The following is a 14,883-nucleotide window of genomic DNA, read 5'->3' as shown; positions in this document are numbered from 1 at the left end:
GTGGTGGTAGTGGTGTTAGTGGTTTTAGTGGTGGATGTGGTGTTAGTGGTGTTAGTGGTGTTAGTGGTGTTAGTGGTGGATGTGGTAGTGGTGGTAGTGGTGGTAGTGGTGTTAGTGGTGTTAGTGGTGTTAGTGGTGTTAGTGGTGTTAGTGGTGGTAGTGGTGTCAGTGGTGGATGTGGTAGTGGTGGTAGTGGTGTTAGTAGTGTTAGTGGTGTTAGTGGTGGATGTGGTGTTAGTGGTGGTAGTGGTGGATGTGGTGTTTGTGGTGGTAGTGGTGTTAGTGGTGGATGTGGTGGTAGTGGTGTTAGTGGTGTTAGTGGTGTTAGTGTGCTAGAAGTGTCAGTTGTGTTAGTGGTGGTAGTGATAGAAGTGGTGGTAGCAGTGGAAATGGTGTTAGTAGTGGTGTTAATGGTGAAAGTGGTGTTAGTAGTGGTGATAGTGGTGTTAGTGGTGGTAGTGGTTATAGTGGTGGTAATGGTGGTAGTGGTTTTAGTAATGGTAGTGGTGAAAGTGGTGTTAATGGTAAAAGTGGTGGATGTGGTGTTAATTGTGAAAGTGGTGTTAATGGTGAAATTGGTGGCAGTGGTGATAGTGGTGTTAACAGTGGTAGTGATGGTAGTGGTGGTAGTCGTGGTCATGTTGTTAATGGTGAAAGTGGAGATAGTGATGTTAATGGTGGTTGTGGTAGTGGTGGTTGTTGTGTTAGTGGTGTTAATGGTGGTAGTGGTGTTAATGGTGGTTGTGGTGTTAGTGGTGGTAGTTGTGGTTGTGGTGTTAATGGTGTTAGTGGTGTTAATGGTGGTAGTGGTGGTAGTGGTGTTAATGGTGGTAGTGGTGGTAGTTGTGGTAGTGGTGTTAATGGTGTTAGTGGTGTTAGTGGTGGTAGTGGTGTTAATGGTGGTTGTGGTGGTAGTTGTGGTTGTGGTGTTAATGGTGGTAGTGGTGTTAATGGTGGTAGTGGTTTAATGGTGGATGTGGTGGTAGTGATTTTAGTGGTGTTAGTGGTGGTCGTGGTTAGTGGTGTTAGTGGTGGTAGTGGTGTTAGTCTTTGTAGTGGTTTTAGTAATGGTAGTGTTGATAGCGGTGTTAGTGGTGGTAGTGGTGTTAATGGTGGATGTGGTGGTAGTGATGGAATTGGCGGTAGTGCTGTTAAAGATGATCGTTGTTTTGGTAGTGGTGGTTAGTGGTGGTAGTGGTGCAAATGGTGGTAGTGTGGTTAATGGTGATCAGGTTGTTAATGGTGGTAGTTGTGGTGGTTATGGCATTGGTAGTAGTGTTAATGGTGGTAGTGGTGGCAGTGGTGTTAATTGGGAAAGTCGTGTTAATGGTGAAATTGGTGGCAGTGGTGATAGTGGTGTTAACAATGGTAGTGATTGGTAGTGTTGGTAGTGTTGTTAATGGTGAAAGTGGAGATAGTGGTGTTAATGGTGGTAGTGGTGTTAATGGTGGTTGTGGTGTTAGTGGTAGTGGTGTTAATGGTGGTAGTGGTGGTTGTGGTGGTAGTGTTGTTAATGGTGAAATTGGTGTTAGTGGTTTTAATTTTGGTAGTGTTTGTATTTTTTAATGTTTTGGTAGTGGTGATAGTGATGATAGTGGTTGTAGTGGTGGTGGAAGTGGTGGTAGTTGTTTAGTGGTGGTAATGGTGGTAGTGGTTTAGTGGTGATAGTGTATTTAGTAATGGTTGTGGTGTCAGTGGTGGTAATGACTTATTGGTTTTAGTGGTGTTAGCAGCCAGTAGCCACGGTCAGAGACATAAGGATAGAGAGCAATGCAAGCAGTGGGCCATGTCGGCTCTGATAGGAGATTAGATTCTCAAAGTACCATCACACACAAACACGCATGCAGGCAGGCACTTGGGCGCACACCCAAACACACCCAAACACACCCAAACACACCCAAACAAACATACGTCTGCATTCTGCCCGCCACACGTGTCAATGTGAACGCCCTCCACCACACAGGCTCAACCGTTACCATGGTCACTGTAGAACGTTCACTGGGGTTTCCAGGGCAACAGCGTTGGAGTCTTGCATGGAACATCACCTGGTAGAGTATGACAGGGGGAAGGAGGGGTTGGTGGGAGGGGTGGGGGAGATATATATATATATATATATATATATATATAGTGATGGTAGTGGTTTAGTGGTGGTAGTGGTTTTAATGGAGAGATATATCAGCAGGTAGTGGTTTTAATGGAGATATATATCAGCTATGGTTTAGTGGTTTTAATGGAGAGATATATCAGCAGGTAGTAGTTTTAATGGAGAGATATATCAGCTGTGGTTTAGTGGTGGTAGTGGTTTTAATGGAGAGATATATCAGCAGGTAGTGGTTTTAATGGAGAGATATATCAGCAGGTAGTGGTTTTAATGGAGAGATATATCAGCAGGTAGTGGTTTTAATGGAGAGATATATCAGCAGGTAGTGGTTTTAATGGAGAGATATATCAGCAGTGGTTTAGTGGTTTTAATGGAGAGATATATCAGCAGGTAGTGGTTTTAATGGAGAGATATATCAGCAGTGGTTTAGTGGTGGTAGTGGTTTTAATGGAGAGATATATCAGCTGTGGTTTAGTGGTGGTAGTGGTTTTAATGGAGAGATATATCAGCAGGTAGTGGTTTTAATGGAGAGATATATCAGCAGGTAGTGGTTTTAATGGAGAGATATATCAGCAGGTAGTGGTTTTAATGGAGAGATATATCAGCTGTGGTTTAGTGGTTTTAATGGAGAGATATATCAGCAGTGGTTTAGTGGTGGTAGTGGTTTTAATGGAGAGATATATCAGCAGTAGTTTAGTGGTTTTAATTGAGAGATATATCAGCAGTGGTTTAGTGGTTGTCACGCCTTGGTCATAATGTTTTGTGTTTTCGTTATATATTTTGGTCAGGCCAGGGTGTGACATGGGTTATGTGTTGTGTTCGTATTGGGGTTTTATAGGATTTGGGATTGCGAATGATTAGGGGTGTGTCTAGTTAGGCTTGGCTGCCTGAGGCGGTTCTCAATCAGAGTCAGGTGATTCTTGTTGTCTCTGATGGGGAACCGTATTTAGGTAGCCTAAGTTTCACTTTGTATTTTGTGGGTGATTGTTCCTGTCTCTGTGTAGTTTCACCAGATAGGCTGTAATTAGGTTTCACGTTCTGTTTGTTGTTTTGTTTATTTCAGTTATTTCATGTATCGTCATTTCTTCATTAAAGACATGAGTAACCACCACGCTGCATTTCGGTCCTCTCTTTCGACAAACGAATAACGCCGTTACAGAATCACCCACCACACACGGACCGAGTAGCGTGGTTACAGGCAGCGACAGCAGGAGCAGCGAAGGGAGGACGTTATGGATAGCAGAGGCCGGGAGTATACGACGTGGGAAGAAATAGACAGGTGGGCGGCCGACCCAGAGAGAGAGCCGGAGCCCGCCTGGGATTCGCTAGAGCAGTGCGAAGAGGGCTATAGGCGAATGGAGTTAGAGAAACAGACACGGCGGCGCAGAGCGAAACCCGAAAGTCACCCCAAAAAATGTATTGGGGGGAGGCTCAGAGGGAGAGTGGCTGAGTCAGGAGATAGACCTGAGCCAACGCTCCTTGTTTATCGTGAGGAGCCAAGGAGGAGACCAGAACCAGAGCCGGTGTTAGAGGTGAGCGAAGCAGAGACTGTGAAGGAGTTAATGGGGAAAGTGGAGTGGAGAGTAATGAGGGAGTTGCTAGCTTGGTGCTATAGATACGATATTTGTCCGACGGATTGTGTCAGGGATTTGATAGCACCTGAGTTAGCGCTCCATACTCAACCTGAGGTGCGTGTTAGTCGGCTGGTGAAGTTGGTGCCAGCCTCACGCACCAGGCCTCCTGTGCACATCCCTAGCCTTGCACGTCCTGTGCCAACACTGCTCTCAAGATCTCCAGTACGCCTTCACGGTCTAGCCCATCCTGTGCCACCTCCACACTCCAGTCCTCCGGTGGCAGCTCCCCGCACCAGGCTTCCTGTGCGTGTCCTCGATCCTGTAGCACCAGTTCCAGCACCACGCACCAGGCCTCCAGTGCGCCTCGCCTGTTCAGCGCAGCCAGAGCCTGTCTCCTCTCCTGCGCTGCCGGAGTCTCCAGTCTGCCCAGCGCCGCCAGTGCTCCCAGTCTGCCCAGCACCGCCAGTCTGCCCAGCGCCGCCAGTATGCCCAGCGCCGCCAGTATGCCCAGCGCCGCCAGTCTGCCCAGCGCCGCCAGTCTGCCCAGCGCCGCCAGTCTGCCCAGCGTCGCCAGTCTGCCAGGATCCGCCAGAAGTGCCAGTCAGCCAGGATCCGCCAGAGGTGCTGTCAGTCTGCATGAAGCAGCCAGAGCTGTCAGTCTGCAAAGAGCTGCCAGTCTGCAGGGTGCTGTCAGCCTGCATGGAGCAGTCAGAGCTGTCAGTCTGCATGACGCAGCCAGAGCTGTCAGTCTGCAAAGAGCTGCCAGTCTGCAGGGAGCTGTCAGTCTGCAAGGAGCTGTCAGTCTGCAAGAAGCTGACAGTCTGCAGGGTGCTGTCAGCCTGCATGGAGCAGTCAGAGATGTCAGTCTGCATGAAGCAGCCAGAGCTGACAGTCTGCAAAGAGCTGCCAGTCTGCAAGGAGCTGTCAGCCTGCATGGAGCAGTCAGAGCTGTCAGTCTGCATAGAGCAGCTAGATCCGCCAGTCAGCCATGATCTTCTAGATCTGCCAGTCAACCAGATTCTTCCAGATCAGCCAGTCAACCAGTCTCTTCCAGATCTGCCAGTCAACCAGTCTCTTCCAGATCTGCCAGTCAACCAGAATCTTCCAGATCTGCTAGTCAACCAGAATCTTCCAGATCTGCTAGTCAACCTGAATCTTCCAGATCCGCCAGCCAGCCAGGATCTACCGGAGCCTACTACCTACCTGAGCTTCATCTCAGTACTGGGCTTCCTCTCAGTACTGGGCTTCCTCTCAGTACTGGGATTTCTCTCAGTACTGGGATTTCTCTCAGTACTGGGCTTCCCCTCAGTTCCGGGCTGCCCCTCAGTCCTGAGCTGCCCCTCAGTCCCGAGCTGCCCCTCAGTCCCGAGCTTCCCCTCAGTCCCGAGCTGCTTCAGTCCCGAGCTGCCCCTCTGTCCCGAGCTGCCCCTCTGTCCCGAGCTGCCCCTCTGTCCCGAGCTACCCCTCAGTCCCGAGCTGCCCCTCAGTCACGAGCTGCCCCTCAGTCCAGTGGGGATCTGGGTGAGGACTATTAGGCCAGGGTCGGCGGCGAAGGTGGATTATCCCAGGACGCGAAGGGGAGGAACTAGGACATTAATGAAGTGGGGTCCACGTCCCGAGCCGGAGCCGCCACCATGGACAGACGCCCACCCGGACCCTCCCTATGGTTTTGAGGTGCGTCCGGGAGTCCGCACCTTAGGGGGGGGGGTTCTGTCACGCCTTGGTCATAATGTTTTGTGTTTTCGTTATATATTTTGGTCAGGCCAGGGTGTGACATGGGTTATGTGTTGTGTTCGTATTGGGGATATTGGGGATTTATAGGATTTGGGATTGCGAATGATTAGGGGTGTGTCTAGTTAGGCTTGGCTGCCTGAGGCGGTTCTCAATCAGAGTCAGGTGATTCTTGTTGTCTCTGATGGGGAACCGTATTTAGGTAGCCTAAGTTTCACTTTGTATTTTGTGGGTGATTGTTCCTGTCTCTGTGTAGTTTCACCAGATAGGCTGTAATTAGGTTTCACGTTCTGTTTGTTGTTTTGTTTATTTCAGTTATTTCATGTATCGTCATTTCTTCATTGAAGACATGAGTAACCACCACGCTGCATTTCGGTCCTCTCTTTCGACAAACGAAGAACGCCGTTACAGTGGTTTTAATGGAGAGATATATCAGCAGTGAGAAGAGAGGAATGGTTAGGGTAGACAACAATACATCACGTGAAGCATATAGAATAGAGACTGAGGAATGAAGGAGGGATATGGGGATGAACATAAATATTTATATAGAGAAAGGAATACAACATATAGTGATATGACACTGTACCACTAGGTAGCAATGTTCCAACATCTAGTGGAAAGCCTTCCCAGAAGAGTGGAGGCTGTTATAGCAGCAATGTTCCAACATCTAGTGGAAAGCCTTCCCAGAAGAGTGGAGGCTGTTATAGCAGCAATGTTCCAACATCTAGTGGAAAGCCTTCCCAGAAGAGTGGAGGCTGTTATAGCAGCAATGTTCCAACATCTAGTGGAAAGCCTTCCCAGAAGAGTGGAGGCTGTTATAGCAGCAATGTTCCAACATCTAGTGGAAAGCCTTCCCAGAAGAGTGGAGGCTGTTATAGCAGCAATGTTCCAACATCTAGTGGAAAGCCTTTCCCAGAAGAGTGGAGGCTGTTATAGCAGCAATGTTCCAACATCTAGTGGAAAGCCTTTCCCAGAAGAGTGGAGGCTGTTATAGCAGCAATGTTCCAACATCTAGTGGAAAGCCTTCCCAGAAGAGTGGAGGCTGTTATAGCAGCAATGTTCCAACATCTAGTGGAAAGCCTTCCCAGAAGAGTGGAGGCTGTTATAGCAGCAATGTTCCAACATCTAGCGGAAAGCCTCCCCAGAAGAGTGGAGGCTATTATAGCAGCAATGTTCCAACATCTAGCGGAAAGCCTTCCCAGAAGAGTGGAGGCTGTTATAGCAGCAATGTTCCAACATCTAGTGGAAAGCCTTCCCAGAAGAGTGAAGGCTGTTATAGCAGCAATGTTCCAACATCTAGTGGAAAGCCTTCCCAGAAGAGTGAAGGCTGTTATAGCAGCAATGTTCCAACATCTAGTGGAAAGCCTTCCCAGAAGAGTGGAGGCTGTTATAGCAGCAATGTTCCAACATCTAGCGGAAAGCCTCCCCAGAAGAGTGGAGGCTATTATAGCAGCAATGTTCCAACATCTAGTGGAAAGCCTTCCCAGAAGAGTGGAGGCTGTTATAGCAGCAATGTTCCAACATCTAGTGGAAAGCCTTCCCAGAAGAGTGGAGGCTGTTATAGCAGCAATGTTCCAACATCTAGTGGAAAGCCTTCCCAGAAGAATGGAGGCTGTTATAGCAGCAATGTTCCAACATCTAGTGGAAAGCCTTCCCAGAAGAGTGGAGGCTGTTATAGCAGCAATGTTCCAACATCTAGTGGAAAGCCTTCCCAGAAGAATGGAGGCTGTTATAGCAGCAATGTTCCAACATCTAGTGGAAAGCCTTCCCAGAAGAGTGGAGGCTATTATAGCAGCAATGTTCCAACATCTAGTGGAAAGCCTTCCCAGAAGAGTGGAGGCTGTTATAGCAGCAATGTTCCAACATCTAGTGGAAAGTCTTCCCAGAAGAGTGGAGGCTGTTATAGCAGCAAAGTTCCAACATCTAGTGGAAAGCCTTCCCAGAAGAGTGGAGGCTGTTATAGCAGCAATGTTCCAACATCTAGTGGAAAACCTTCCCAGAAGAGTTGAGGCTGTTATAGCAGCAATGTTCCAACATCTAGTGGAAAGCCTTCCCAGAAGAGTGGAGGCTGTTATAGCAGCAATGTTCCAACATCTAGTGGAAAGCCTTCCCAGAAGAGTGGAGGCTGTTATAGCAGCAAATGGGGGGGACCAACTCCATATTAATGCCCATGATCTTGGATTGAGATGTTCGACGAGCAGGTGTCCACATACTTTTGGTTATGTAGTGTGACAACGAAAGGGGTATCTACAGTATAGTGATATGGGATAGAAAGTGTATATACAGTATAGTGATTAAGAGAGAATTCCCTTGAGTCTCCTACTGAGCCCAGAGGTAAGAGTGTGTTATGTGTATGTATGTGTGTGTGAGTGTACTCGTGCACATGTGTGTGTGAGTGGCGCGCACACGTGTGTGTGTGCATGTTTGTGTGTGTGTGTGTGTGTGTGTGTGTGTGCATGTTTGTGTGTGAGTGTGCGCTGGCTCATTTGTGTGTGTGTGTGTGTGTGTGTGTGTGTGTGTGTGTGTGTGCGCGTGTGTGTGTGTGTGTGGCTGGAATTTGTAGGGACGCTTCATCAAAGGAACTGCCACTCAAAACAACAGGAGTGACTGGTGAGGGAGAGAAAGAACAACCCAGTTGCCATGGCGACGTGATCGACTCTCTCTCTCTCTCTCGAAGCTTTCCTCTCGAGGGCGCTGTCAACTGTCTATCCAACCTGTACAATAAACCTTTTGCACTCACTCACAAATGCACGTAGACATGAAACAATAGAGAAAGACAATATTCCATCTCTCAGAGATGATACATAGATAATTAGATACAAATAACACTACTAATGATGTTAATAATACAATATATTTTTTTTTATGTAGTCAGATGAAGGGGGGGGGGGTGAACAGTATAAGGTTGATTAGGAATGATTGATCAAACCCCAGTCCTGATCTCAACATCAGTTGAATGTTCAGACATCATGGCTTTTATCAATGTCCGTCTCGCTTTTTCTTTCTCTCTTTTTATGCCCTTACTCTCACGACCCAGTGACCCCGTGCATTTTAACCTCTGACCCCATGTATTCTAACCCCTCTCTTTCTCCTCCCCTTTTTCTCCTCTCCTCTCTGCCCTATATTCATATCTAATTTGGCCTAGTCTGATTTCTTGTACTACTCCAATAATCTAGCAGGACAGATGGCATTACACACACACACTCTCTCTCTCTCTCTCTCTCTCTCTCTCTCTCTCTCTCTCTCTCTCTCTCTCTCTCTCTCTCTCAATAATACAATATATATTTTCTCTTCTCTCTCTCTCTCTCTCTCTCTCTTAATAATACAATATATATTTTTTCTCTCTCTCTGTCTCTCTCTCTGTCTCTCTCTCTCTCTCTCTCTCTCTCTCTCTCTCTCTCTCTCTCTCTGGTTCCATCACGTTTGGCTCTGTCACACTTCCCCAAGCTTCTCCGGACTCCTGATCCCAACAGGATTAGCACCATGGCCATCAACAGGTTTAGACATGGGGGTGGGTAGGAAGACCTTGTTTTAGAGATGGAGCAGAAAGCCCTGGTTTAGAGATGGAGCAGAAAGCCCTGGTTTAGAGATGGGGTGGGATGAAAGCCCTGGTTTAGAGATGGAGCAGAAGGCCCTGGTTTAGAGATGGGGTGGGAGGAAAGCCCTGGTTTAAAGATGGAGCAGAAAGCCCTGGTTTAGAGATGGAGCAGAAAGCCCTGGTTTAGAGATGGAGCAGAAGGCCCTGGTTTAGAGATGGAGCAGAAGGCCCTTGTTTAGAGATGGAGCAGAAAGCCCTGATTTAGAGATGGGGTGGGAGGAAAGCCCTGGTTTAGAGATGGAGCAGAAAGCCCTGGTTTAGAGTTGGGGTGGGAGGAAGACCCTGGTTTAGAGATGGAGCAGAAAGCCCTGGTTTAGAGATGGAGCAGAAGGCCCTGGTTTAGAGATGAGGTGGGAGGAAAGCCCTGGTTTAGAGATGGGGTGGGAGGAAAGCCCTGGTTTAGAGATGGGGTGGGAGGAAGACCCTGGTTTAGAGATGGGGTGGGAGGAAGACCCTGGTCTAGAGATGGAGCAGAAAGCCTTGGTTTAGAAATGGAGCAACCAGTGGTGCAGCTGTAGAACTTTTTGAGGACCTGAGGACCCATGCCACATCTTTTCAGTCTCCTGAGGGGGAATAGGAATTGCCGGGCCTTCTTCTTTGTCTGTGTATTTCGACCATAATATTTCGTTTGTAAAGCAGACACCAAGGATCTTGAAGCTCTCAACCTGCTCCACTGCAACCCCGTCGATGAGAATGGAGGCGTGCTCAGCACCCATTTTCTTGTAGTCCACGATCATCTCCTTTGTCTTGATCACGTTGAGGGAGAGGTTGTTGTACTTGCACCACACTTCTTAGGTCTATGGCCTCCTCCCTATAGGCTGACTCATCGTTGTCGGTGATCAGGCTTGCCACCGCTGTGTCGTCTGCAAACTTAATGATGGTGTTGTATTCGTGTTTGTCAGTCGTGGGTGAACAGGGAGTACAGGAGGGGATTAAGCAAGCCCGAGGAGAGAAATGCCAGAGGAGAGAAATGCCAGAGGGAAGAGTTGCCCTTTACTATGGCCCATTACAGATCAGGTTCTGAACCATGGCAGATGAGAGCAGTGAAGAGAGGAGGAGGAGGAGGAGGAGAAGAGAGGAGAAGGAGAAGAGAGGAGGAGGAGAAAAGAGGAGGAGGAGAGGAGGAGGAGAGGAGGAGGAGAACAGAGGAGGAGGAGATGCGAGGAGGAGGAGAAGAGAGGAGGAGGAGAAGAGAGGAGGAGGAGAGGAGGAGGAGAGGAGGAAGAGAACAGAGGAGGATGAGAAGAGAGGGGGAGAAGAGAGGAGGAGGAGAACAGAGGAGGAGGAGAACAAAGGAGGAGGAGAACAGAGGAGGAGAAGAGAGTGAAGAGAAAAAATCCAATATATTGATCCCAAATCTAATCTTGGTTAGGGATCCCTTAAAGGTTGTCTGAATCTGTGAGAGAAAGGTTAATCACATCACTTTCAGTTTAGTCCGCTACAGGCGCCCATCCCCCTACATATCACATCCCCTCTCTACAGTATCTCAGATTCACCAGAGAGAGAGAGAGAGGGAGGGAAATTGTGTATATGGGGGGGATGAGACGTGAGTTGGGCGACTTGGCTACGTGACGTGTGTTACCATGGTGATATTTTATCAGTTTCCCATGTACATGTATGTGTGTGTGTGTGAGACAGAGAGAGAAAAAAGAGAGAAACACCTTCCCCCTCCCTCATCTGGAGTAGAAACACTGTCAATAAACACCTTCCCCCTCCCTCATCTGGAGTAGAAACACTGTCAATAAACACCTTCTCCCTCCCTCATCTGGAGTAGAAACACTGTCAATAAACACCTTCCCCCTCCCTCATCTGGAGTAGAAACACTGTCAATAAACACCTTCCCCCTCCCTCATCTGGAGTAGAAACACTGCCAATAAACACCTTCTCCCTCCCTCATCTGGAGTAGAAACACTGTCAATAAACACCTTCCCCCTCCCTCATCTGGAGTAGAAACACTGTCAATAAACACCACCTTCCCCCTCCCTCATCTTTGGGCCTACTTCCGGCGCCGACTGAGATGGCCGCCTCGCTTCGCGTTCCTAGGAAACTATGCAGTTTTTTGTTTTTTTACGTGTTATTTCTTACATTAGTACCCCAGGTCATCTTAGGTTTCATTACATACAGTCGAGAAGAACTACTGAATATAAGATCAGCGCCAACTCACCATCAGTACGACCAAGAATATGTTTTCCGCGACGCGGATCCGGTGTTCTGCCTTACAAACAGGACAACGGAATGGATCGCATGCAGCGACCCAAGGAAACGACTCCGAAAAAGAGGGAAACGAGGCGGTGTTCTGGTCAGACTCCGAAAAAGGGCACATCGCGCACCACTCCCCAGCATTCTTCTTGCCAATGTCCAGTCTCTTGACAACAAGGTTGACGAAATCCGAGCAAGGGTAGCATTCCAGAGGGACATCAGAGACTGCAACGTTCTCTGCTTCACAGAAACATGGCTTACTGGGAAGACGCTATCCGATGCGGTGCAGCCAACGGGTTTCTCCACGCATCGCGCCGACAGAAACAAACATCTTTCTGGTAAGAAGAGTGGCGGGGGCGTATGCCTCATGACTAACGAGACATGGTGTGATGAAGGAAACATACAGGAACTCAAATCCTTCTGTTCACCTGATTTAGAATTCCTCACAATCAAATGTAGACCGCATTATCTTCCAAGAGAATTCTCCTCGATTATAATCACAGCCGTATATATCCCCCCCCCAAGCAGACACATCTGAACGAACTTTATTTAACTCTTTGCAAACTGGAAACCATTTATCCGGAGGCTGCATTCATTGTAGCTGGGGATTTTAACAAAGCTAATCTGAAAACAAGACTCCCTAAATTTTACCAGCATATCGATTGCGCAACCAGGGGTGGTAAAACCTTGGATCATTGTTACTCTAACTTCCGCGACGCATATAAGGCCCTGCCCCGCCCCCCTTTCGGAAAAGCTGACCACGACTCCATTTTGCTGATCCCTGCCTACAGGCAGAAACTAAAACAAGAGGCTCCCACGCTGAGGTCTGTCCAACGCTGGTCAGACCAAGCTGACTCCACACTCCAAGACTGCTTCCATCATGTGGACTGGGACATGTTTCATATTGCGTCAGATGGAAATATTGACGAATACGCTGATTCGGTGTGCGAGTTCATTAGAAAGTGCGTCGAAGATGTCGTTCCCATAGCAACGATAAAAACATTCCCAAACCAGAAACCGTGGATTGATGGCAGCATTCGCGTGAAACTGAAAGCGCGAACCACTGCTTTTAATCAGGGCAAGGTGTCTGGTAATATGTCCGAATATAAACAATGCAGCTATTCCCTCCGCAAGGCTATTAAACAAGCTAAGCGTCAGTACAGAGACAAAGTGGAATCTCAATTCAATGGCTCAGACACAAGAGGCATGTGGCAGGGTCTACAGTCAATCACGGACTACAAGAAGAAACCCAGCCCAGTCACGGACCAGGATGTCTTGCTCCCAGGCAGACTAAATAACTTTTTTGCCCGCTTTGAGGACAATACAGTGCCACTGACACGGCCTGCAACGAAAACATGCGGTCTCTCCTTCACTGCAGCCGAGGTGAGTAAGACATTTAAACGTGTTAACCCTCGCAAGGCTGCAGGCCCAGACGGCATCCCCAGCCGCGCCCTCAGAGCATGCGCAGACCAGCTGGCCGGTGTGTTTACGGACATATTCAATCAATCCCTATACCAGTCTGCTGTTCCCACATGCTTCAAGAGGGCCACCATTGTTCCTGTTCCCAAGAAAGCTAAGGTAACTGAGCTAAACGACTACCGCCCCGTAGCACTCACTTCCGTCATCATGAAGTGCTTTGAGAGACTAGTCAAGGACCATATCACCTCCACCCTACCTGACACCCTAGACCCACTCCAATTTGCTTACCGCCCAAATAGGTCCACAGACGATGCAATCTCAACCACACTGCACACTGCCCTAACCCACCTGGACAAGAGGAATACCTATGTGAGAATGCTGTTCATCGACTACAGCTCGGCATTCAATACCATAGTACCCTCCAAGCTCGTCATCAAGCTCGAGACCCTGGGTCTCGACCCCGCCCTGTGCAACTGGGTACTGGACTTCCTGACGGGCCGCCCACAGGTGGTGAGGGTAGGCAACAACATCTCCTCCCGCTGATCCTCAACACGGGGCCCCACAAGGGTGCGTTCTGAGCCCTCTCCTGTACTCCCTGTTCACCCACGACTGCGTGGCCATGCACGCCTCCAACTCAATCATCAAGTTTGCGGACGACACAACAGTGGTAGGCTTGATTACCAACAACGACGAGACGGCCTACAGGGAGGAGGTGAGGGCCCTCGGAGTGTGGTGTCAGGAAAATAACCTCACACTCAACGTCAACAAAACTAAGGAGATGATTGTGGACTTCAGGAAACAGCAGAGGGAACACCCCCTATCCACATCGATGGATCAGTAGTGGAGAGGGTAGCAAGTTTTAAGTTCCTCGGCATACACATCACAGACAAACTGAATTGGTCCACTCACACTGACAGCGTCGTGAAGAAGGCGCAGCAGCGCCTCTTCAACCTCAGGAGGCTGAAGAAATTCGGCTTGTCACCAAAAGCACTCACAAACTTCTACAGATGCACAATCGAGAGCATCCTGGCGGGCTGTATCACCGCCTGGTACGGCAACTGCTCCGCCCTCAACCGTAAGGCTCTCCAGAGGGTAGTGAGGTCTGCACAACGCATCACCGGGGCAAACTACCTGCCCTCCAGGACACCTACACCACCCGATGTTACAGGAAGGCCATAAAGATCATCAAGGACATCAACCACCCGAACCACTGCCTGTTCACCCCGCTATCATCCAGAAGGCGAGGTCAGTACAGGTGCATCAAAGCTGGGACCGAGAGACTGAAAAACAGCTTCTATCTCAAGGCCATCAGACTGTTAAACAGCCACCACTAACATTGAGTGGCTGCTGCCAACACACTGTCATTGACACTGACCCAACTCCAGCCACTTTAATAATGGGAATTGATGGGAAATTATGTAAATATATCACTAGCCACTTTAAACAATGCTACCTTATATAATGTTACTTACCCTACATTATTCATCTCATATGCATATGTATATACTGTACTCTAGATCATCGACTGCATTCTTATGTCACTAGCCACTTTAACTATGCCACTTTGTTTACTTTGTCTACATACTCATCTCATATGTATATACTGTACTCGATACCATCTACTGTATGCTGCTCTGTACCATCACTCATTCATATATCCTTATGTACATATTCCTTATCCCCTTACACTGTGTATAAGACAGTAGTTTTGGAATTGTTAGTTAGATTACTTGTTGGTTATCACTGCATTGTCGGAACTAGAAGCACAAGCATTTCGCTACACTCGCATTAACATCTGCTAACCATGTGTATGTGACAAATACAATTTGATTTGATTTGAGTAGAAACACTGTCAATAAACACCACCTTCCCCCTCACTCATCTGGAGTAGAAACACTGTCAATAAACACCACCTTCCCCCTCCCTCATCTGGAGTAGAAACACTGTCAATAAACACCTTCCCCCTCCCTCATCTGGAGTAGAAACACTGTCAATAAACACCTTCCCCCTCCCTCATCTGGAGTAGAAACACTGTCAATAAACACCTTCCCCCTCCCTCATCTGGAGTAGAAACACTGTCAATAAACACCTTCCCCCTCCCTCATCTGGAGTAGAAACACTGTCAATAAACACCTTCCCCCTCCCTCATCTGGAGTAGAAACACTGTCAATAAACACCATCCCCCTCCCTCATCTGGAGTAGAAACACTGTCAATAAACACCTTCTCCCTCCCTCATCTGGAGTAGAAACACTGTCAATAA

Source organism: Oncorhynchus nerka, linkage group LG4 (genome assembly GCF_034236695.1).
Source record: "Oncorhynchus nerka isolate Pitt River linkage group LG4, Oner_Uvic_2.0, whole genome shotgun sequence".
Taxonomy (NCBI): domain Eukaryota; kingdom Metazoa; phylum Chordata; class Actinopteri; order Salmoniformes; family Salmonidae; genus Oncorhynchus; species Oncorhynchus nerka.
Note: the sequence above shows the minus strand (reverse complement) of the source record.